The sequence below is a fragment of the Ambystoma mexicanum genome, chromosome 7p (assembly GCF_040938575.1).
Source record: "Ambystoma mexicanum isolate Mex_15411 chromosome 7p, UKY_AmexF1_1, whole genome shotgun sequence".
Taxonomy (NCBI): domain Eukaryota; kingdom Metazoa; phylum Chordata; class Amphibia; order Caudata; family Ambystomatidae; genus Ambystoma; species Ambystoma mexicanum.
The window spans coordinates 500,055,312-500,073,775 of NC_090939.1; the positions used below are offsets into that span (position 1 = coordinate 500,055,312).

The 18,464-nt window shown below is 51.1% G+C and overlaps 1 protein-coding gene across 2 annotated transcripts in view; it reads left to right on the forward strand.

The window, feature by feature from the left end:
- The window catches only part of MED14 (mediator complex subunit 14), a 1,766,813-nt gene that overhangs the window by 219,192 nt on the left and 1,529,157 nt on the right, over positions 1-18,464 (forward strand). The gene's annotated exons all lie outside the window — the stretch shown is intronic.

Sequence of the window (18,464 nt, forward strand, 5' to 3'; positions counted from 1 at the left end):
ACTTATTCTGAAGTCACTGTTGGGAAAGATTTCTCTTTTAGCAACTTTCCCTGAATATTCTATGGACCCCCCAAACCTTTTGCTTTTGTTTTTCACACTAACCTGACGGTTTATAGATGAGTGAAGCCTTCAGCTTCAAGCCCCTGGGCTTTTGCTCACATGTTATGGGGAAACTGACCAGCCATTCAGGTGGTCGGTGCTGGGAAACTGTTTCCCTTAGTCCTTTTATCATTGCACAATACATCTTACAATGCAGTGCAATGGGGTTTCTTTTGTATGACCCTAGACTACATTCAAATGGAGTTTTTGGTTATCTGAAATGTGCTAAAGCACAAACTGGTGTGTGAGAAACCTGGGTATTCTCCCGAGTAAATCCTGAAAGTCCCTTATTCAGGTGGCCAGGAAAAGAACTGACCCTCTTATCCTTACCCTGGGGGTGCACGTTCAGGGAAGGATCATCTGGGCAGGGGAACCGGAGTGGTGCTCGTGGAAATGACCCAGGTAAGACGCGGTATGGTACCAGGGAAGAGGGAGAAGACTGCGGTATCCCCAAGGCCTTTGTAGGCTGTACTACATCTACCTCCATTCCTTCGATTGAATTGCTCGGGCCCAGATCTAATGGCCCCTCCCTAAATAACAAGTTCTCTAGGATCCCAAACTCTTACACCCAGAAACTATCTCTCCCAGAATCCCTGTTTTCCAGTGTCCTTTCTGAATACTTAGTCATTCTTCTTCCTGCCCCTCTTATTTCCCACACTCCCACTCTGGTCAGACAGAGAATATCATTTCCCCTTCTTACAACACCTTTTGCCCATCCTACCCCGTAGGATACTCAAATACTGTACCCTCCCACCCCTTTTCCTGACACAAACACTTTTGCACGCCGCAAAAGACTATGGAAAAACACTAGAGCCATTAACCTGACATGTCCCAACACAAGGGTCAGGCAAAGTCAGGCAGTTGGCCAAAATCACACACCTGTCGGCCCTTCCTTTCCCCACAGGGATAAAAGGTGGAGCATGAGAGCACAAGACGAGCAAGGCAGACTGCACGACGAGAAAGCTCAGCAGAGCAGTTCAAGAGGAGGAGAAAGACGGCATGAATTGAGAGGGTGACGAGAAGCGACCTTGTCCTTTCCGACCAAGGCCTGTGAAACCTCCACGGAAGGGAATGGTAAGACCGCCAACAATAGCCAGCGTGTGTTGCAGCAGATATCAACGGTACACGGGGACCTCCTCCACTGATAACAAGCGGACCAACTTGTCACCGACACAGTGGTACCGACCTTGATTCCAGAGACAAGAAAAGCCAAGCGGTTTGTCACAGCCAGTGAGCTGAGGGGAGAGCGGATAAAAAACAAAACTGCGTTAAACAAAAGTAGCAAATGGCTAATTGAAGAAAAGTTCAAAGAACTGTTAATACCAGCAACAGAGGAGTCAGTCACCACGTGTGTGCTAACTCGGGGAAACTCTGGACGACTATCCTATTGTTGAGACTGTCCTTACCAGAATACCTTGGGAAACGTGAGAAAGGGGTCAAAGTGGTCATACAGGGGGTCTGGTCAAATCCTCTGTACAGTCAAGTCTTTGACCGGCAGATGATTGTGAAGCTAGGGAAGTGAATCCTGCATCGTAAGAACTGTTCAAGGAATGGTGTCATTGGCAAAGTTGGCAAGATTGAACCCGACAGAGGGATCTCCACAGTCAACTGTTTATAAAAAATACATTAAGATCCATGAATGTCACAGATGACATTGTGTTAAAAGCCGTAGTGAACCCGACAGAGGGAGGCTGAAATTCGAGTGGGGTTTGAGCATGGAAAAGGGGGATCTGGGAGTGAAAAGATATTCCCCAACGTACAAGTAGAAAGGAACTTTTGTTTATTATATTGGATACATCAGGGCCTGGGAGGCAAGAGACTTTTTGTAGAAAAGAGACTTGACTTAACCAAAGGCCCTGATAGCTGAGAGCGGAACTGTTAGCTCATGCTGGGATAGCTCGAGCATGTGTTGTGCTCTGGAATCCCACCTTGTCCCGTGCTCAAAACGTGGGGAAGGGAGAACCCCGGCTAACACACCCTGACTTTTTATTTGTGAACAATTCTTTCTTTCCATTGAATCCTATCCCACATTCTGTAGTTAGCGTAAGGATTGGCAATAGATTATTCTTAGTATAGGCCCTTTTATATTTGACAAGACGCCTCGAGGACTGCCTTATTATTATTTGATGGTTGTAGCTTGCTCCCATCTTAGATTTAGGTTTAGATTCAGCGTTTTTCCAACCCGCATAAACAGTTTAATAAACACCCTTGAACTGTGATCACTTGTGTGTCTTTACTGTGGCCACCATGAGTTCCTTACAGGTGTTGGCAGTTACTTTTTCCCCATCTTTTACTGTACTTTTTGTTAGCCTTACTGCGTTTGGCTACTAACAGTGGCTAGTCTCCAAACATGGCCATGTCACGATTTTTTTGTTTGTTCACTGGCTGTTTTCAGTCTTCTTCCTGACCGGCTGGGTAAGGAAAATCCTTATATGGTCATGTATACTGCAAAGGAAAAGCCTGGCTTTGCGTGGGCTAGAGCAGGGCTTGGGTGTGGGGTCCCAGAAAATGGGTGGGGACTGTCTGCAACCAAATCCACATACTTCTGTCTGAATGTCTGGTGTGCATGCTTGCATGAGAACCACAGTGGTCCCTGATTGGACCACTGCAGGTGTGCATGTGTGGGGCAGATCTTCCGATTAGAGGGCTGAGTCCGATTACTCACCTGGTTTTGGGATAAGAGGAGGTGTCCTACAGCCATTCCAGCAGATCAGGCAAGTATCCTGTGCAGCTGATAAGACCGAAGACAGATCCGTGAATGATTCCTGACAAGGCTGGTGACCAACTCTTGCTGATGTCCTGGTGAAGCCCTGACGAGCTGCTGATCCCAGTGACCCTTGTCGGTGCTTTAACCCTCTGGACCGGTGGGAACAATTGATCTCGACGTCTCCTGGTGGCCAAGCCAACTGAAGTTTTTGGAAAGTCACTGGGCCATGCAGTTGACTGACGAGCTCCAAATTCGGCTACCGCGATAGGAGCGTTATGGTTCTGTGTTCTGGCTCGACACTTTGTGGACTGCAGCTTACAGAGGTTGCCTCTGCCTAAGTCTGCCATTCCAATATCTAAGGGGTCAGAGATATGAGACTGTCTTCGACTGCGAGATCTTAGTCCTTTGCTGTCGCCCTGCAACAGTGACCGTTACCAGAAACTTTTGCATCAAGTTGTGTGCTGAGAGGAGGCCTGCAACTGAGTGAGCTGCGTCATTCAAATGGAACACGTTGCACCAGTATCTGCGGCCGACCAGGGACTCACTCAAACACCTGCAACTCCTGGGCATCGAGGTCTGGAAGAAACTGCAGGAAACGTGTACTCTGAACACCGGCCAAGTACCAAGAGAAACTGGAGTATGGGGAATTAGTTACTGTTGTACTTACATGTACCCCTAGCCCACTTATAAACGTTTTCCTAACTTTTGAAATGTTTAAAATAGTTTGGCTTTGCCATTGCTTGTTTGTGCAAGCACTCCGAAAGCTGGAGACAGTTCTGTTCGCTAGAATACTACCGTATATAACTTTTGGACCCTTCTCCACGTCCCCAGTACCCCTCTCCTAAATTTTTCCTGACTTACAAAACAGTGTGCAACTTTGGACGCAAGCCTCATACAACTTAGGGTTGGATTTATAATGTTAGAAGTGTAAATCCTGTGGCCAGTTGGGGCTCTCTCTAACCATTTGCATTTCCTTTCAGGTTTTGGGGAGTTATTGGATTGTTTTGCACTAACTTGAGTGACTGTATATATGTTGGATATTATTTTAGTATTGTTTTATAGTATTACTTGCTGTTAATAATTGTTCATGTTTTTTCTGGGCCTTTAATATGTGTTACTTTTATAACTAACAGTCTCATTGTAATCTTCTTTTCACTTTGTGGACTCATTGTGGACCGCTGACCCCACTACACTCTCCTGAGGTTTAGCCTTCGCCTCTCTCAATGTTACCTTGAATTGGTTGGTTAAACTTATAGAAATTGCTTCCTGTTCACAATAAGCCTTAGCCGGTCCAATAGCACAGCGAGTACAGCGCTCGCTTTGACATCTGTGCAGAGCCTGCTGACGCAGGTTCGAATCAAGGTTAGGCCAAACTCAGCCTTTCATCCTTCCGAGGTCGATAAATGAGAACCACACACCGTGGGTGGTAATTAGCAGCGCTAAGATACCTGAGGGTTTGTAGCGCTATATAAATGTTGAATTATTATAATTACTATAATAAGGGTGGGCTCCTGAACATCTGTCCACTGGGCCAGAGTTTAGAAATCCATTCTAATGGGGGCGTGGCCTGGGGCATGCTGTAACAGCATGGCCGCTGGAGTGCCCCTGCGATGCCCGGGATATTGCGCACCTCTATTTCATGAGTTGCCAGCTAGTGCCGTTCTGATAGCAGCTTTTGACGAGGAAAACCTTGATGCAGCCCTGGGCGAAGTTTTGCTGGTCGGGAAGTCTTGTAAATGCAGGGCTGGTGGCTCCAAAAATGAGGCCTAGAGGCAGCCTGATATGGGGCCTCCAGCTGTGGCCGGGTAGGTGCTATTTGCTTGGTGGCCTGAGCGGGATTCGCTCCGACACGCTCTACAACACCTGTGCTATGGGTGGTGTGAGAAACCTGAAGGTATCCTCACTCCTATGCCCCTGGATCCTCTTCTCAGGTGGCATGGGAAAGGCTGTTGCTTTTGGATCCTGACCCTGGGGCTGGAGAAGCGACGCAGGATCACCTGGGTGGAAGGTTCTTGGGGATTGGGAGTGGGGTACCCACAGGTGAGACATGGTATCCCCCTTTTCCTAATGAAGATCAACCTAACCTGTCCCAGCCTATATGGGATATTGTCAAGCAGCTCCCCTCATTTTCTGACACTTTACTTATGATGATACTGGGATGAGGAAGAGGCGACTAAGAGGTAAGAACACTAGTGGGTAATTTTACCACTGCTACTGATACGAGGAAGAGGCATGTGTAAAGTATTGTAGAGATCAGGCATGTCTCCTTAACTATGGTCAGGTACTTAAACCAAATGACCCACACCTGATGTCATTTAGTAATTGTCATGAGTATAAGAAGGCAAACAGTTCAGATTCGAGGGAGACCAGAGAAACCTGCTTATGGGAAGCAGGAGAGGTGGCGTGCTGCGGGAAGGAGGTCAGCCTGCTACCTGGAGGCTAGAGCACTTGGGGAGGCAGAGCAGAGAGAGGAAGCAGGCGGCAAGACGGCAGGCAAAAGCAGACGGGGCCGCGATAGGACCAGAAGCGAAGCAGCTGCTTCGGAGGGTCGGGCTGCTCGACTGCCCAGAGATCCCTGCTCGGCCCGTATAGAGGGGAAGCCGGCAAGTGCATGTGGAGCCGTATAACAGGTGGGAGAGGCGGCTGGATCTCCCCAGCAAATTGCGCAGTCGACGCAGCATTAAGCAGAAGTCGTGGAATGTTGCAAAGACCGCTGAGCCTGCCAGACACCAGTGGGGGAAAAAGGTTAGCCTAGAAGGGGCCAAGCGCAATCATAAGGGTCTGATAGATGCAACCGTGTGAATACTAAACAAATGGAAATTACTATTGAATGCTGAAATGAATGAAAACGTGAAACAAAGTTTAATTAAGCCGAACTGAATGAAAACAAAGCAAAATTAAGCATATTGAACTCAGAATTCAATAAAACTTTCAGCAAAGCTAATATCTGATGAAAGCCAAAAGGGAAGGCGCCCATTTGAATGGTAAGCTACTGAAACAGCGTGTGAAAGAGTGCAATAGAAAGGTGGGGCAGGAACAAGACCACCACAAAGTGAATTTTATGAATGGATACAGTGTGGCAAGGCCAAAGACTGGCAGAACGTGTGTGACACGTTATGGCAAAGCAGAGAGGCTAACCAGGAGAAACCAGTAGAGTTTAAAGCTGCACACAATACCAAGAGGCTGACAAGGAGAAACTAAGTGAATATGACTCTATACCGAGGGACAAGTATAGAAGAACCTGTGTGGGCTGAACAGCCTAGGAGTCCTAGTTGCGCAACCTGTGATGGTAATCCTAAATGGTGAAAGTCAGACATTGTGAAATAAAACGTAAGAAAGAGCGTTGAGTGAACTGGTGAGGGTCAAGTGGACCTAGATTTATGTTGAACTTTGAAAGGTTGAAACCAATATAAGTTGCTACGTTGAAGTCTTGGGGAGGCTAGCCTGATACTTGATGAACTGCAAATATTGTCTTTTGGACGGAACCTCAAGACCAGTTTCTTTTGAACTGTGTTGCCTTGAAGTTGGGGAATAGAACTCAGAGGATTGTGTGGAACTACATTGTCTTGAACTTGGGAAAGGTAATCTTCAGACTTTGTGGAACTTTCTTGAACTTGGGGGAAAGGGAACTGAAACTGAGGTTAAGAGCTGGAAGAAGCTCAGAACTTTACGTTGAGCACCATTTCTTTTGTTAATGACACCCCTACATTGTTCAGCTTTAGTTGTGAGGGCAAGGATAGTTTTTTAAACACAGACTTTTAAGTTGCACTTTCTGACTCAGACTTCCCTTAGTTTTGTTCACGTAGGGAAATCCCTACTTCGCATAGTGCAAGTTAGGCCTTCAACCATCCTGACAATGTATTTAATAAACCATTTGATTTTGAACTCTGAATCTGTTTGTGTCTTGCTTCATGATGCCTTCAAAGTGGTGGGACAAATCTGCCGGGTTTCTGACCCTGGAGGGTCTGGCTCTCCTCGCCACTGCACTGCAGCGGCCGATGCCAGTGACCTGCTGCCAGGATCCTACATTGGCCCAGCTTCCCAGTTTATATTTCGCTGATGAGCACTGTTAGCTCTTATCCTAGGGCTTGCTACGGCTGATTGGGCTTGTCTGGCTTTGCATGCATTGATTTGTCTGATCTGGGAGGTGGACTTGGAGACCTGCCACACTTGGAGGGTGAACGCCCTGGAGCCCCGGTGATAATGTGGGCGGATGGGAGCCGTGCTGAAGCTTGAGCCTGATATTGTTTGGAGGGTGGGGAGTCGCGCCTGAAATTGTATGCTAGCAAGTGGATAGAGTGCCCTGACTCTGGGGTTCAGTGGTAATGCAAGGTTGCACCTTGAACTAACTGCCCCCCAGCCCAACATTTGTCCAGGAGGCCTTGCATGCTCCCTCTTTGGTTTTGAAGCTTCATCTTTATTCTGAAGACCTATCCTCACATAGCCTTCGTCCACCATGGCTAAAACCAAAACCCAGAAAGCTGGTGAAATTGCTTTCCTTCTGCAAATTCAAGACTGTGGTAAAAAGGAACTTGTCACAGTTGCTCAAGCGCTTGATGATAGTCGCCAGGCGACGGGCACTCAGTGGGCCATGAGAGATGACTGGCAACAATGGATGTTGGAGATAAAGGGGCAACTCCAATCTATCATGGTGGAGATGCCTGGCAAAAGCTCCTCGATTGGGAAAAGCCTTGACGAGGCAGAGTGCCGGGTAGGAGATGTTGAAACCACCCTGTGCGAACTAGCATATGGGTTAAGTGAATGGGCCCAATGTATTGAGGTCTTCGAAGAGGTGGTGATTCACCTTGATGCCAAGCATGAGACCTCGGAGAACTGCTCCCACCGTAACAATATACGCATCAGAGATGTGGCGGCTGAGGTTCTGGGTTGTGATTTAGAGAACTGTCGTCAGCCTCTTCTGCCATATTCTTGAAGCCGCACCAGAGGAAGCAGTTGAGCTCGACAGGACACACACTCCATCTGCTCAGCTGTGCCCAAACTTAGTTACCGATGTCCACACCCGAGTCCATTTCCATAAGCTTAAGGAAAAGCTCATGGCCAGTGCTAGACATCTTTTCGAGATTCATTTCTGCGGCACGGCTCCCGCCCTCCGAGGACCTGGCGGGTGTCACCCTCATGAAGCGCAATGCTCTCAGACCTCTCACAGACTTGGTCAGGGAGAAGAATGTTCGCTATAGGTGGGGGTTTGCCACTACTCTTCAATTCAACTATGAAAATCGGCCCTGGATGATCACCACAATCAAGGAGGCTGAGCAACTTCTTTGGCCTGACCAAACAGGATCATCTACAGCTACAGTGGCAGAGACTGAACTGCCAGAGAGGCAGGGTGCTGGTGTGGGTCCTTGGTCCAAGGTGGGAGGAGGTTGCAAGAAGAAGAACGGGTTAGACTTCAGTGGAGACCCACCATGATGAGCCGGGCATTGAGGTTGGACATCTACTGCTCTAATCGATATAGTGGCTCTGATAATGTAGTCAGGTTTGGGAATTCGATGGTCCTGGTGTCCTGATCATTTGTTTGACGGCATGGCTGGTCTCTCGGATCTGACCAGTCACATTTTTCCCTGTACGCAGATTACCTTGTGAATTTTTGTTTACTGTTAGGAATGACAATTAGGCATTCCTGGTTTTGGTGGGTGGGGGATGGAAGAAATTGTTAGGGGATTGTAGTATTGGGGTTCTGGCAGCAGGTACAGTTAAGCAGAGATGACGCTGGAGGCAGGTATGTACAAGTGTCTATTTGGTTTCAGGGGAATTTAAGAAAGGGAGGCGGGAGCTAGGTAATAGACATCCTCTCCAGTCATATCTCCCATCCTGAGTCCTTAACTGTCAGTCCTGGAACCTTGATGCACTGTGAGTTTCCAGGTTACCTCATCACATTCTGTGACCTGCATTGGTGCACACAATGCAAGACACATATTACACATCCTCTCTCCTTGCAAAACACTCACACAAGATTCATTGACCAGGCTCTCAGAACAAACATATCAAGCATACACCAAAAACCAACCAGACAAACCAACTACATTCAAAACCCTCATGGCGTACTCTACATTTGCGCATCTAACATTCTGCCACTCCCGGGTTTTACAGCTGCCACCTGCAAGCACAGACCATATCAACTTTGTGTATACAACTTCCACCCTGTCTGCCACACAGACTCGGGCCTGCCACGCCCGCAGCACAAACACAACCACTCAGGAAACACAGCTAACATTCAAATGACCATCACAACACATATCATGTCCATATATAACACCGTCCCGTCCCCTTTCATCCATACTGTATGGGCATCCCTTCAAAGGGACTGGAGATGGAACCTTTTTCACCAGAAAAAAACCTTCTTCCCCTTTAATTTTAGCGGCGCGTGGGGTGCGGCCCAGTGAGCATGCGCTGCCGTGACTCCGCACCCTCTGGCGCCACACCTCAGTCCGCTTTTATGTGTCGACGGGAACAGGCCAAATTCACCAGCGCTCCGGAGTTCGGCTTCAACCATGTAATTCCACGCACGGATACTTCTTCTTTGTCTTCTTTTTTGTCTTTTTGTCATTCAGGTATTCAGTCCTCAGGCGTCACGCTCCTTCCCGGGATTCAGCAGGTGTTCAGCCTGCAACGGGCTATTCCCAACTTCAGACCCCCACGCCCTCTGCCTACGTTGCCTTGGCCCAGACCACGGTTGGCAAGCTTATTCAGTGTGTGGCTCGCTGTCCTCGAAAGCGCTGAAAAACAGACTAGCCAAGTGAAGGGAGCATTTCCAGAAGTCTCCTCCAGAGAACCTCAAGAACTTTGTGAAGCATCGAACCAAGCCCAAGGTAGGGCCGATTATTCTCCATCGCACCCTGCAAGGGAAACTCCTTCCCAGGAACTCTCGGGCGTGGGAGGGACCGGTCCGGTCCTTCTACCTGCACGTGCACCGAGGCTGCTGCAGCTACTGGCCTTCCCGACGAGGGATCCTCGGATCCTCCCGGTTGCAGTGTTGAAGCACCAGAAGGTTCTTTTACCAGATCTTTACACGAGGGGCTCTGCCCTTGTACCGGCACCATGGTCGAGGGGCCACGTCCTAATACCAGCAATACGTCCGAGGGGGCGCCTAAATACAACTCTACCGACCCCCGGGTCGAGGGTGCCACACTTAACGGGCCTAGGCCTGTGGAGCAGGGTAGGCCTTGTGATCCACATACAAGAGTTTCGGATGAGGCCGGGCCCAGCAGGCTAGTAACGCGTCGCAGGCACGTGGCAGGCAGCTCGACAAAATGGCTGCCGCGCCAGACAGAGGCACCCGTCCGATGCCTTTCCAGGAATTCGGTGAATAACGAGTATCAAGGTGGGACTGGCCTCAACCAGGTATGTGGCCTACAGCCTACCCCTCTTTTGCACAGGGCAACTTTCCTTTGCGTCTTTATGGGCAGGGTACGCAGCGGCTTCAGCAGCTTCCCGCTAGCCTGTCAGCAACCCCTGCCACCTCCTTGGCCAGTGAAGAGGTGTTCTTCGAGAGGTTCCTCTGCCTCATGAAGTCCCGTCGGATGGGGGTCATCCTCAAAGACGCCATCAGGGAAGTCCTTCCTGCAATGCTAGTGGCACCACAGATGCCTCTGTTGGCGCCCCAGGCCCCGGTGCAGCCGCCTCCTCCGGCTCCCCAGCTGACTCCTCAGGTGGCTCTGTACCTGCCACCACCGCCTCCTCAGCCTGCGGCTGCGGTCCCTGTACCCCTGCCTCTGGCACCAACTACTCCTCCTCCTCCACAGGATCCCCTAGATCCACAGGCTACGGATGAGGAGGAGGAGGAGGATCCGGATGCGCCATCCTCAGCCAGGGCCTTCCACGAACATCTTGCTGGGCTGGCTGAGTACCTGGGCCTACCCCAACCCGAAGTCACACAACGCCCCTCTGCCAAATCAGGGATTCCTCTGCAGACCAATGTAGTTTCCCTGGCCAAGAAGGGCTGGCTCAAACCCCACTCAGCCCAGCCGGTCAATCGATGCCTGGTCGCCAAGTATAGGCAGATGGAGGGGGGATTCACTCTTGCTCTAGGGCCATCCTCAGCCACCTCCTCTGCGGTGCTGCTAGGCAAGGAGGAGATGCATTTGTGAGGAGTATGGCAAGAAACTATTGCAACGCGTCCTTACACCTTCGGCACGCAAAGATTATGGTGGGAAATTGCAGACTTCCTTCCGGAACTCCCTACCCCAGAGCCAATCACGCTTTAAGGCGGGGCTAGCCAAGGCCAAGCTTGTGGCGCATGATCGCATGGAATCCACCATGGCCCATATTGACACCTTTGGCCGTGTCATCTGTATCGCCATGGACATGAGAAGGACAGCCTGGCTCCGGGCAACAAAGTTCAACCCGGATGTCCAGGAATGCATATTAGATCTACCGTTCGAGGAGGGGGGGGGGCCTGGACAATAAAAAAATAGCAGCTCACAAACTGCCAATTCGAGGGGATTGGGTCCTCCGACGTATTCCATATCTGACAGTAATCGCCACAGCTGTGCTGCTTCGGAAAAAAATCTTTGTGTCTTGCGTTGATGACGTCGATACGCTGTCCTCAAGGGCCTCCGTCGAGCCGATGTCACCGGAGGTTATAAGTAGGACACACGACGCCCGTAGCCTCAGTTCCGTTTTTTCCACGAACGTGTTCGCTTTGGAGATCTCGGCATGCCTCGACTCTTCTGAGTTTGTGTTCTTTGGGTTCCTCGAACCTGTTCGTTTGTGAAGTATATCATCATGTCTTCATGTTCTTCTACCCTGCGGCCGGGTTTTAAGAAGTGTTGGGACTGCGGGTCCAAGTTGTCGCTGACGGACAAGCACGACGCTTGCCTCTAGTGCCTCAGGAAGGACCACAACACGGATGACTGTGTGGACTGCCAGTCGCTTACTTCGAAGGCCTTGCGGGAGCGTAGAAAGAAGCTTTCTGTAGGTAAGGTGGCCAAGCCCCGGAAGATCCGGCGGCCTTTCGACTGACGATTCGAGGGACGACTCTCCACATCGTCAGCGTAAGTCCGGGGGGGGGGGGTCTCGGTCCAGGAGTCGGTCCTGCCATTCTTCTGGCTCTTCGAGGACTCGCGGTCGCCTTCCCCGTCCTTCGTGAGGACTCTGCCTGTCGGCGGGTTGCTTGTCCCAACAAGCATTCCACTCCTGAGGAATGGGATTCCTTCCGAAAGATGATGATTTTTCAGTCGCAGGGCTCCTGTCCGTCCGCGCCGTCGAAAGACACCGGCCGTGACCGTGCTAGAGATGCCACTCGTACGCCTTCGGGCTCGAGCATTCATCGCGACCACTGGGCGCCTTCGAGGTCCCAGTTGGACAAGGAAGGTCGCTCTAGACATGCCCGTTCCAGGTCCCGGTCCTTGACGCCCTCGAGACCGTGAGAGCCTGTGAAGTCTTCGAAGAAGACGTCGGCGCCGAGGTCGTCGAGGGACTCTCTCGAGGCTCTGCCACCGAGGAAGCCGGCGGCACCCAGGCTGTAATAGGACGCGCTCGGGGCTCTGCCCTCGAGGCCTGTCGACGCCATCGAAGCTGTCGGCGCCACGCTCGATGCCGATTCCGTCAACGCCCTCGACACCTTTCGAGGCTGCTTTGTTGGAGGTACCCTGTGGCACGGTGGAACCCCCAGAAAGGCTCTGGCCAAGGCAAGACATTTCTTTGTCCCTTTTTCTGTGCCCTCTTTCCAGCCTGTGGATTATATTTCTGAGGTGGATGAAGGGTCTGAGGAAGTTCCGGTTCCTGCAGAGGTCCCTGATGACCTCCTTTCTGGTAAAAGCCAGCTTGAAGACCTGCATCAGTCTTTGTACAATGCCAGTGGTCTGGACACCTCTCCGGAGGTGGAGTTCGGTAGGCCTGAGCCTGGCACGCACGCCGAGTCATCGTACCGGCGCCTTATGACGAGTGTGACTGATTACTTGGGGTGGTCTGCGCCACCTGGGGATTTTCAGCAGAATGACCTGACGGATATCCTCGACCAAGGTCCACCGAGTGACCCGGTGTTGCCATTCCATATGGCCTTGCAGAGAAGGGTGGCTGCGGCTTGGACTTCTCCGAAGAGTCTCCCAGCAGTGAGCAAGTCCTTGCCAGTGGCGACCCCTGCTACTTGACCACGCACCCCACTCCGGAGAGTTTGGTGGTGCAGGCGTCGTACCCTACCAGCCCTCCTGATAGGGACGACAAACGTTTTGACGCCTGGGCGAAGAAAGTGTTTACTTCAGGGGGTATGGCTCTTCAGGCAGCCAACTCCATATGTGCCTTGTCACGTTTCACGCACTCTCTGTGGAACTGTATTTCCTTAGCGGCTGAACATATTACCGAAGGGGAGGAACGGGATGGTTTTCTTGCTATCGTGCAGCATGGCAAGGATGCCATGTGAGTCCGGTCTGGACATGGTAGATTGCATCAGCCGGTCTATGGCGGCGAGCACCGTAATACGCAGGTTTGCGTGGTTGCGGAAGTCGGGGGTTTGCTCCGGATGTGCAAGCCCGGTTCCTCAACATGCCCTTTGATGTTGAACATCTTTTTGGCAGCAAGGCTGACTAGAGCCTTGAGAGGTTGCAGACCTCCAAAGCTGCAGCAAAGTCGTTGAGCGCTGCAGTTTGCCAACCTCTGTTTTTTCGTCCTAGGGGACAGCAATGAAGGGGAGGTTCCTTTCGATATTACTCATCCTTTAGTAAATCGAGAGGAGCTGCCAGTCAAAGCGGCCACCGTAGGAGTGGCAGATGTGGAAAGCAGGGTACTCGAGGTGCCAAGGCCCCTCGGGCAGTTGCCTCTTTGCTCTCAGGTACTGCCACAGCCGCTTCAAAACAGTCATTAGGCCATGTCCCATGGTTCACCGGTTGGGGGAAGGCTGGTGCAACATCTTAGAGTGGCGTGCCATTACTTCAGATGTGTGGGTTCTGGAGATCCTAGCCCACGGCTACTGTCTTCCTTTCCGGCAGAGGCCTCACGACAATCCACCAGGGAATCTCTCTTTGAAGAGTCCAGATCCGCTCCCTGCGCAGGAAATAAAATCCCTGCCGGAGAAAGGCGCCATAGATCTGGTGCCTGTAGCGGAGAGGAACAAGGGATGGTATTCCCCTTATTTTTTGATTTCAAAGAAAGACGGGGGATTGAGACCCATCATGGACTTGCGCGGTTTGATCAAGCTCCTCAGGAAGGACAAGTTCAAGATGGTTACTCTTTTTCTCAAGTCCTCCAGGCCCTTCAACTTCAGGACTGGTTGGTGTCTCTAGACATGAAGGACGCTTATTTTCATGTGCCGATCCATCCCAAGCACAAGAAGTACTTGAGGTTTGCGGTTGGAGACTTGCACTTTCAGTTTCGGGTCCTGCTATTCGGATTGACCTCTGCCCCGAGGGTCTTCACCAAGCTCATGGTGGTGGTGGCAGCGTATCTCAGGAAAGTGGGGATTCACGTCTACCCCTACCTGGACGATTGGTTGATCAGGGCGCGCTCTCCCGAGCAAGTCTTGGATCATCTGTCTGTCACCTGCCGCTTCCTTCACAAGCTGGGCTTCTCCCTCAACTTAAAGAAGTCCCACTTGACACCAACTCAGCGGCTCCATTGCATAGGAGCAGTGCTCGACACGTCCCTGGGGCAGTGTTTTCCTCCCCAGGTGAGGGCTCATCACATTCAGCAGATGGTGCACACGTTTCAACATGCCCAGAGTCTCTGAGCGTTTGTGTTCTTGAGGTTGCTCGGCCTCATGGCATCCTGCATTCTTCTGGTGCCAGAGGCCAGGTTGCGGATGAGATCTCTGCAATGGGCTCTCAAGATGCAGTGGTCACAGTCCTCCGGCAGGATGTCGGACCCCGTTCAGGTGCCGCACTCGGTCGCCCAGGACCTTCTGTGGTGGGCTGTCGAAGGCAATCTGATGAGGGGGGTGCTCCATTTTGGCTACCCTGGCCGGAGGTGGCATCCCTCACGGGATGGGGAGCTCATGCCAACAAGTTGACAGTCAGCGGTCGTTTGTCTCCGTCGGAGTCCAGGCTCCATATCATTCTGTTGGAGCCGAGGGCCGTCAGGCTTGCCCTGAAGGCTTTTCTGCCAACTGTGCGAGGAAAGAATGTCCTGATTTGGACGGACAACACAGTGGCCATGCACCACTTCAACAAAAAGGGGGGGGCAGGGTCACTTCCTCTGTGCAGGGAGGCGATGCAGCTTTGGTTCTGGGCCATCCAGCAGGAAATTCCGATCTCGGCAGTTCATCTGGCCGGAGATGAAAACGAGATTGTGGACGCTCTGAGCAGGCCGAGCGCGATCTCTCACGAGTGGGAGTTGGCTCAGGAGATTCTCCTGGAGATCTTCTCCCTTTGGGGGACCCCTCAAGTGGATCTCTTCACCTCCAGTGTCAACCGGAAGTGCAAAAGGTTCTGCTTGCTGGAATTTCCTCCAAGAGGGGCCTTAGGAGACACGTCTGTGGTGGAGTGGTCATTCCCACTGCTGTACGCGTTTCCTCCAGTCCCTGTCATCCCGCAAGTGCTGCAGAGGTTACGGAGGTTCGGTTCCCAGATGATCCTCATTGCTCCGGCATGGGCCCGGAGGACATGGTACCCGGACCTTCTCGACTTGTTCATCTGCCCTCCACGTCGTCTTCCCTACCGAGACGATCTGCTCTCACCGGACGCGGGGGGGGGGTCAGGTTCTCCATCCAGAGGTCAGATCCCTCAACCTTCATGCTTGGCATCTGAAAGGTTGAGGTACAAGGATTGGGGCCTCCCTGAAGACGTGATGGAGGTGTTGCTTTCGGCCAGACGGCTGGCAACAAAGTCCCTGTACTGTTGCCGTTGGAGAAAGCTCTGCGACTGATGCAGGGTTAAGAATGTGGATCCTTTTTCATGTGACATTCCTGTGGTTCTGTATTTTCTGCTTTCGTTGGCCCACAAGGGCTTGCAAGTGGGTACCATTAAAGGTTACCTGGCGGCACTGTCCATCTTTAAGCGCTCGTCTGAGGAGTGTACTTATTTCAAAATTCCTTTAATTTCTCAGTTTCTCAAAGGGCTCACTAACGTGTTCCCGCCATCACCTTTCCAGGTGCCGGGTTGGGATTTGAACCTTGTTCTAAAATTCCTAATGGGTGCTCCATTTGAGCCTTTACATTCTTGTCCTTTGAGACTGTTAACCCTTAAAACTGTATTTTTAGTTGCGGTCACTTCCGCTCGCAGAGTGAGTGAGTTGTGGGCACTTTCAGTTAAGCCACCCTTCACTGTGTTTCATATGGACAGGGTTGTCCTTCGAGTTCATCCTTCCTTTCTTCCGAAGGTGGTGTCGGAATTTCATTTAAACCAGAAGGTTATTCTTCCGGCATTTTATCCTCCTCCACATCCTGGTAAGGACGAGGAGAGGCTCCATAGGTTGGATCCTAGGAGGGCTTTAAGCTTCTACATTTCACGCATGTCCCGGGTCAGAGTGGATCATCAGCTGTTTATTGGTTATGCTGGAAGGCGTTTGGGACAAACTGTTACTAAGCAGACTTTGTCTAGATGGATTAGCTATTTCTGAATGTTACCGCTTGGCGGGTAAGGACCCTCCGGTAGGCTTGCGGGCCCATTCTACTAGGGGTATGGCTGCCTCTACTGCCCTGCAGAGGGGTGTTCCTAGTCGTAACATCTGTGAAGCAGCCACATGGGCTTCGGTCCATACTTTCGCACGACACTACTCCCTAGATTCTATCCATGGGCAGGATCTGGCCTTTGGCAAGGTGGTCCTTTACTCTGCATTTTGATTTGGCATTGTAAATTTCTGTATTCTAAATTCTTTTACCACCTCCTTATGTTGGTACTGCTTTGGGAGTCTGTCATAAATATGGAATCTGTTGGAGGATCCAATAGAACAAGTTACTCTCTTACCTGGTAACGTTCTTTCTATGGGATGGTCCAACGACGTATTCCATATCGCTCTCTCCCTGCCTACCCCGCTACAGAATTTCTTTTGCGGTTGCAGCTTACACTTCCGCAAGGCTTTCTGTGGTCATTCTGGAAGAGGATTGGTGCCACAAGTTCTGGGGAAAAAACTACAACTGAGACTATGGGCGTCGTGCCTCCTACTTATAACGGTGACTTCAGCTAGACGGAGGCCCTCGAGGACAGCGTATCGACGTAATCGATGCAGGACGCAGACGAGGAAAGATTTTCCAAAGCAGCACCGCTGTGGTGATTACTGTCATAGATATGGAATATGTCGTCTGACCATCCCATCGAAAGAACGTTACCAGGTAAGAGAGTAACTTGTTCATCTTTATCCATCTTGACAAAGACCACGCCCAAATCGTAGTCCCAATCTCAGCAGCGCTCCGAGAGGGGTCGTATGTATGGGGGGTTCCGAGGCTTCCAGGAGTGTAGATCCAGGCAGCCGGACCGTTCGCCTTTCTCAGAGCCGGCTGTCATGATTCCTGCCTCTCATGTCCCCAGCACTCCAAGATGTCAGGCTGGAGCCAGGCCACGATCACCTACATGGCCCTCAAGGGCCTCTCCATCTCTCCAAAGACCCACTTGGAGTCAGACTTGGCGCTTGTGGCACCAGACTCACTCCCTCCCATAGGATAACATTGGGGATTGGACTTGTAGTGCATTGATGGGGACAAGATGGATGCCCCCACATATTTCGGTTCCCAGAACTGCATGTGCAGTGTAGTCTTTTGGGTGTGGTTCAGCCCAGAGACACCTGGGATACTCGGAGACTATTTAAGCCACACCCAGGCTGAGAAACATGCTTTGCATTTTCTGCACCTACAGCGTGACACTCAACGTGTTCGGATCAGTCTCCAGTAGGCCTGCATCTGTCTTCTGCGCTCTGCTCCTACAAGAACACTGTTAGGAACAGCCTTACCTTGTGGCGCTTCTGCCCATCATTCATCGCTCCTTCTGTTCTGCAGGCATCTTCGGCGGTGTCATTCCCATCCCGGCACGCCGCTTCCTAAGGAAAAGGGAAAAGAACAGAAAAAAGGCATTAGTTAGCATTCTGCAAATCTTCGCTTACTTTTGAATACTGTACGAGCTTCAAACGCTTACCTGAATCCCAGCCGCTCTGGGCGAACTCTGTCTCCGGAACTTCTCATCCATCTGCAAGAGGGAAAAGACACTCCAGGTTAGTGTAGAAACATCTAGAGGCGCCGCATACCGCGCTTACCCACCGCATTTGTTCTTCATAACCGGCATCCACGCTGAAAACGTTGCAGCACCTAAAAGACACAGAAAAAGAACTCTGTTCAATACAAATACGAAAGGGGTGCATTGCGCTCACTCACCTTCAGCGCTACTCATCTCAGCAGCACAAGACTCCTTATACTTATACTTACCTGTCGGACTCTTGCCAGTAAAGTAACTAGGCAGCAATGAGCCCGCTTCAATCAACGTGCCCCTGCGCTGAAAGCAGGATGGAGAGCACACTATCCAAGGCCCAGTCTCCAGTCGATTAGCCTCCAGGGAAGGGTTTGAGGTCGTAAGAGGTCTGAACAGGCTGAGTGGTGTCCCCGTGGATACCAGGTGAGCGTTACACCGGCACAAGCAACAAAAAGAGGGATGGGGAGTAAGGACTTTTTCCAGTCCCCCTCCTTTGCGACAGCCTCCGAGGGAAAGAAGACATGACATACCCCTGCCGGTCCACGTGTCTCCGGTGGGGGGCGGCTTGCTCCCCATGCACATTTCTGGTG